Source organism: Procambarus clarkii, chromosome 10 (assembly GCF_040958095.1).
Source record: "Procambarus clarkii isolate CNS0578487 chromosome 10, FALCON_Pclarkii_2.0, whole genome shotgun sequence".
In the NCBI taxonomy this organism is placed as follows: domain Eukaryota; kingdom Metazoa; phylum Arthropoda; class Malacostraca; order Decapoda; family Cambaridae; genus Procambarus; species Procambarus clarkii.
The window spans coordinates 30,012,124-30,019,255 of NC_091159.1; positions in this window are offsets into that span (position 1 = coordinate 30,012,124).

The window sequence follows — 7,132 nt, forward strand, 5'->3', positions numbered from 1 at the left end:
CAGCCTCGCTAGGCTAGCTTCCGCGAGGGCGGGATACAGCGACGACGACGCCCACGAGGACGACCTGGCGTGGCGGTGCACAGCACGCGTAGCACGCATGAGAACGACTACAGACCATCGGGGAACACCTCATGGACGGAGAACATAGGATCGCGCACGATGAACACTCCCGACGGACGGCACGGATTGGCACACGCAGGACCTACTCGCCCGCCCTGGGGTCAACCTCACTGGGCTAGTCTCTGCAAGGGCGGGATACAGCAATGACGACGACACGAGGATGTCCTGGCGTGGCGGGGCATAGCACGCGAGGCATGCACGAGGTAATACGCCCACTACACGCGGACATCAACACGCCCGCCTTGTATACACATGCACCAGAAGGGGCTCCATTGGTCACTTCCAGGATGCTGCTTACCTAGCAGCATTTACCAGCCATGTACGCCCGACTCTGTACCTTTTTTCAGTTCTGGAAATTCCTGACTGTTTTTTTAACGGCAGAGGTAACGGGTGTACGGGCACGGATGTGGACGCAGACAAGGAAAAACTCCATGACACCCCGCGACGCAGAACTTGCGGCTACGCCATTCCTGGTGGCACGGCCCCCAACGTCAGATGAGAAGTCAACGCCCTACACGCTGATGCTCCTTACGCGGCCTGCGCCCTCACAATGACTACGCCCCACATTCTTTCCGGATTGGACGGGCCACCCAGCTGTCACTTGACGGGCATGTACAGGAAACAATTAAGGCCGTCGGACGGTGGAGGAGTGACGTTTTCACTCATACGTCAGGCAAGATGTCATCACGCTTCCACACTGAAAACATTCCGCGGCCAGCGGGCACTCGCCCTTGGGGGGGGGGGTCCGGCCTGCTGGCTCTGCGAGTGGGGGTGCAGCGCCGGCCCCTAAGTATTACGCTGTCCGCAGCTACTTACTCTCACTTGTAAGAGTAATGTTAAATTTGCCCTCTAGGTGTATTCTACAGCTACTGGTAATTTACGATTTCACATTATGTCTGGGATTGGCGCATTATTTCTGTCATGTGTTAGGCCACTATATGCTACTCTATAAGCCCTGATTCTACTTGAAAATTATGTTAAACGTTTGCCTTACTTGTACACATAGTTAATAAGGATTTGGCGTTCTGCAGACCATGTTTTATTTAGTTACCGGCTATAAGCATCTGTATTAATGTTATTAAGTTGTTGTAGTGTAGTCAAGTTATACATGTAGTTATGCTGTTGTAAATTATAAAAGTTAACTGCTTCATTAACATGGTCTGCAAAAATTATTTGTTTCTACTATTAATTAAATAAATAGGTCCCCATGCTGTTGGTGTCTTATTCCTCCTAGATCAGAAATTACTTTTTACTAGTCATTTATTGGACTTAATTAACTGAGTGCTTTAATATTTCTTTAGGTCTTATCAATAATACGATCATAACTAAAATACTTATAGTTAATAATCTTTAGCTTACATTTGCCTATGTTTATTATTCAACTTTTTCTTTGATTTCATTTATTACCTAGGTTGCCTAGCCTCGCCATACTCCCTTACTCCATTGTACCCCTGGCTTTGCCTGTGTCTCAATAATGCAAATTATTACTTAGTGTACCTGAGAGTACCTGTAATTAAGCCCCTGGTAAGCTACCTCATTTTTTTCATTTTGTGTTTGTTTTGTATAGTCTTGTTTATATATTTTTCCCCCTTTTATATCAAAATTTTATTTTGTAATTTGCCATTCTTGCCTTGTTTTCCTGCAACCAGCCTTTTTATGCAGAAAAGTATAGACCCAGAACTAAACCTCTTATCCACTATCTATGACAATCATCACTTTAATAATCAAAATTGCAGATATTTTACAGCACATGATGTAAACAATGTATTAACACATAATCACAATATCTCTGTAATCAACTTGAACGTTACATCATCGAAGTGTTTACCTAGGGATCTTAGTGCCTTGATTGAAACTATTGACAACAAATTTTCTTTTATTATACTTATTGAAACGTGGTTGAGAGAGGATACTACTCAACTCTTTAACATGCCTAACTACTCGGCAATTCACAACTGTCGTCAAATTCAGAGAGGTGGTGGTACTGCTCTTTACTACCACCAAGAACTAACATGCCTAAAAGTAATTAGAACTAGAGACTGCTGTGGGGAGTATATCTTCGCCTCTCTCTCTCCTTTGTCTCTCTCTCCTTGTCTCTCTCTCTCTCCTTTGTCTCTCCTTTCTCTCTCTCTCTCTCTCTCCTTTGTCTCTCCTTTCTCTCTCTCTCTCCTCTCTGTCTCCTTCTTTCTAAATGCAATAATTATATCTAATAAATTCAACCTTTGCTCCAAAACGTTATATCATGACATTTAAAGTACGTTTTATTAAAACGTTTTGCCCTCACGTTTCAAAGTCGTCTATACAAATTCTCAAAATACGTATTTTATACGTAATTTAAAACGTGCCCAAAACAATGAAATGTCGTTTTTAGGACTTTTTAAAACGTGAAAATGTTTGGTGGGATAGGTCAACAAATAAACCTATAGGGTACTCATTTTTGTCAAAATCTAAATATACTGCATACTTTTTGTTTTTAAGTTCTTATTTGACCCTAATATCTGGGAAATTTGGAAAATCTGGGAAACCATGTTTCCCTTTATTTGATTACATTTATTTTCATAGTTGTTTGATCTGTCTTTTTTCTAGTACTTAGAAAGCATTGAAGAGTACCTCTTAGACAAGTCTTTGTATATTACCCTCCCTCCTGTATTTCTTCTCATATTCATGTTTCATTTAGTTGATTTGAATCTTGGCTTGTTGGTTCTTTTGGTTATGACTTGTTTACTTAACATGGGACAGTGAGTATTATAGAGGCTTAGTTTTGTGCACAAATATTTATACACCGAGATTGATGTTCTCTAAATTACCAAGTTCAGTCTCTCAGTTTATGTTACCAGCAGCGACAACGAAGTCGATTCAGTATGCAGTCTAAAGCTAATTTTCATAGTTTCTAGTGCTGGTTAGAATAAATGTAGGGTAGTGTTCAATTGAACTGCCAGTGATAATTCCAGAGGTTAAATTACGTGGTCATAATTAAATATAGTGGTCAAGGGTGTCATTTCAGTTGGTCTGATTGGTTTAGTTATTCTGGGTAATAGCACAATATAATTCATACAGTTGAGAAAGACAGCAAGTACTGGTAAAGATCAGCATAAAAATCTCCTGTGCGTATTAGATGATATGGCACCCGTGTAAGGCTTGTGAGGCTCCCACATATATGCATTTGTATATTATTTTCTGTTACCACTTTTCATTTTATTACTATCCAATATTAAAATGTTAAAAAAGTAGTCACAAGTTGTAGAGCTCCTCAGACGATTTCCAGTAACTATAAAAATGCAGTGGATATTTTTCATCTGTATTGCAACACTGAGGCACTAGGAAAGCAACCCATCCTCCTGTTTAGATAGTACCTATTGGGAGGACGTCAATAGTCAGAATTCGTACGTTCTTAGCTTTTAGATAGTAGTATGCTGACTAGTAAGGAATTTTTAAAATAAATGAAGCTAAAACACAAACTTAAATATTCCTAGGCCTAGTATAGCACACATGTACTATATTAGGTCTCAGATATGGATATGGTTAGGATAGGTTAGTTCAGTTTGTCAAAGCAAGACAAGTAAAAAATAGTTTGATGGTTTGTCAAACTCAATAGTTCAGATTTTGGTTCTAATTTTGTTGTACATCGGAATATATATACTAAGGTCTTCATCATTACTATAAGTACTACCAAAACAGGAGGATGGGCTGGGGAAAGGTAGATGGTAGTTTTGGGTCTCTTATTTTTTTTGTCTTCAACCCAGGTCCTTGAGAAAACTAGTGACATTTTTGGGATTTAGGAATGGGAAGGGCTCATTCCTTTACCCCGTCCCATCCCAAATCCTTATCCTAATCCCTTTCAAGTGCTATTATATATAGCACTACAGTATTATAAGTGCTCAGCCCTTAGACCATGGGGCTTGACAGCTGAGTGGACAGTGCTCGGGATTCGTAGTCCTAAGGGTCCGGGTTCAATCCCTGGCGGAGGTGGAAACAAATGGGCAGAGTTTCTTGCACCGTGATGCACTGTTCACCTAGCAGCAAGTTCCCCCCTCTTTTACCTCTATTTTTATTTGTACTCAACGCATTTTTTTCTTTTTACCCATTAGTTTTAAGCTTTAGTCAGTAGTGTTTTTTCCTGCCCGAAACGCTTTGCGTAATAGTGGCTTTAGGCATTGCATGTACTAGCTCTATCTATAAAGCCAACAAACTTTGTAAAATCTCTTTATGTATGTACCTTTGCCTAAATAAAAATTATTATTATTATTATTATTATTATTATTATTATTATTATTATAGCAGTAAATAGGTACCTTGGAGTTAGACAGGTGCTACATGCTACTTCCTGGGGATGTGTGTGTGTGAAAATTAGGATTAAGGACCTGCCTGAAATGCTATGCATGCCAGAGGCTGTACAAGAATATAAGAACTCTTGTATATATGAATAAAAATACAAAATAAATAAACATACAGTAGTCATAATGGCTTGACATGTTCACCTGATAGTTCCCATCCTATTTACACCAAGCACCAAATGTTTTGTTGATTACCTGTTGGTGGTACCACCATGATCAAAACTGAAGTCAGTGTAGGTATCAGCAAAGGTTGATTAATGCTTAATGCATGTGTAGGTTCATGCTAATTGCCTATCAATAGGACTGGCAGAAATGCACAAGACATTGCAAAATGAGGCTCTATCTTTATTAAGAGGCCAGCTGTGGTAGGGCTTCTCTATACCATTAATTGGTGTCATTGACTTGACTCTGCCTTGAGTGCCAGACAAGTGCCATGTGCTTTGGCAGAGTGTGCCATGTTGACCATATGTCATTGTGTACCTCACTGCAAATAGTGGAAGCTGCAGTAAAATAATCCTGGGAATCGTCAAACAAAATTTTAACTTCAAGGAAAAGATGGTACTGTACTGTAGTTGTGCAATTGTATAAATCTCTGGTGCACCTCAACATGCATTATTATATCCACGCCTGGAGGACCTCATCTTTAGAAAGACATCTAATTCAGAGAAAGTTCAACACCAGGTGACTAAAGTCATTCCTGAACTCAGTCAACTGTAATACCAGACTGGTTGAGGGCCACAGATTTAACAATTGTGCAAACTAAACATGTCAGGGCTGATCTTACTGATACTTTTAAAATAGTGAACAATTTGGAGGATATTGATCCAAATATCCTCCAGACCACTTCTTCAAAAGGTCAGATGTAACACGAACAAACAGCAACAGTTTCACACTCAATAAGCCACAATGCAGGATGGAAAACAAAACACGCTTCTTCACCCATAGAGTTATAAACCCCAGGAACTGCCTACCTGCCAATGCTGAAAATGCAAAGACAATTCTTCATTTAAAAATTCAGATGGAAGAAATATTCAAGAACAATAAAGAGACCTTTGACAAGCTGGCAGCTTCCTGTCCCTGTCAAGGCCACAGGTGAGATGGTAGGCCTTGGGTGAATTCAGCTAAATATCCTCTCTAAAATGAGGTCTGCATCCTTAGATGCAGTAGTCTAGAAGGAACCTAATGAACTTGAAGCAAGAGAAAGCTGTTATTCAGCTGTACAAGTCAAGCTTGTTTAGTTATTCCTAATACTGTATTGTTTGTCTTTATGTACCACAACTCAGCCTTGCTAAATAGCTTTCAATGATTTTGGGTCATTACTTTGAAGTCTTTTTCTTTTCATGTTGGTGATATAGTACAGTAGTTATATTTATTATTATAACCTATGAGAACATTATTACAAAGTACAATCCTTCAATATTTTCCAGTTATACATAATGTAGTGGATGGCACGCGTGAAGTGTCACATTATGCAGAACTGTAATTGAAAACTTTGTAAAGATCATGATTACAGTGAGGAGTCACAAGGTGTAGTGTTTGGACAATGCACACCAAAATGACAAATTGGTTGCACAAACTTCATAAGTAAACTCTTATACCAGTGAACTCACCCTCATTCTGACAAAATTATTCAAGAATGAATCAAATACTGTAAATCCAAGTGTATAGGATAAAGACATAATTAAAATAATTAAAAACATTTAAGGGACCAGCACACATGGCATACATAAATATAATTATTAAAAAAAAATGATATGGTTGGTGCAGATTATAAAAAATATGAATATGATGAAATACACATTACCTCACTGATAATGGTACATAGTGGACGGCATTATAAAACTGTTGCTTATTAGGGTCATATCATAATTTTTAATTAAACTAATATATATTAAACAATTTACCTTATAATTTGTTTCTTCAAGTGACAAAATATATACTATACATAAGATAGTAAATTACAATATTTTAAGTTCTTTATCTTTATTTTAAATATTATATATATTAAATTTATATATATAATTATATATATATATATATATATATATATATATATATATATATATATATATATATATATATATATATATATATATATTATATATATATATATATATAATATATAATATATATATATATATAATATATATAATAAATCTTCGTAGACAGATGACACATAAAATGCAAAAGTTATACAGTATCTGAATAATATGGTTCATGCATTTTGCAATCTAACAGGAATTACAAATAAGAAACAACAAAATCTAAGTGGCTAAATTATGTCCTACAGGCTTTAAAAAATATATATCAGTATTATACATTTATATTATAATAGCTTTCAGAACGGAACATACATAAAATAATGAGATAAGTTCTTAAAATGCACAATACACTGAAACTCTTATACTGTATAATGCTTACCGAGGTCCCCCTAGGCCTAACAACTGACCTTTCCCTGGATGCATGCCACAATGACAGTCAATTAGCCTCCAGGTACAGTATCTATTTACTGGTAGGTGAACAAAGGCATTGAGTACGTACAAGGAAATGTGGCTGAACATCTTATCCTGCCCAGGAATCGAACACAGGTCCAATTGGTGCGAGCCAAATGCAATTACCACTCAACTTATTTACTGCCATTAATACATTTTCTGTTTAGTGATGATAAGCCAAGTAAC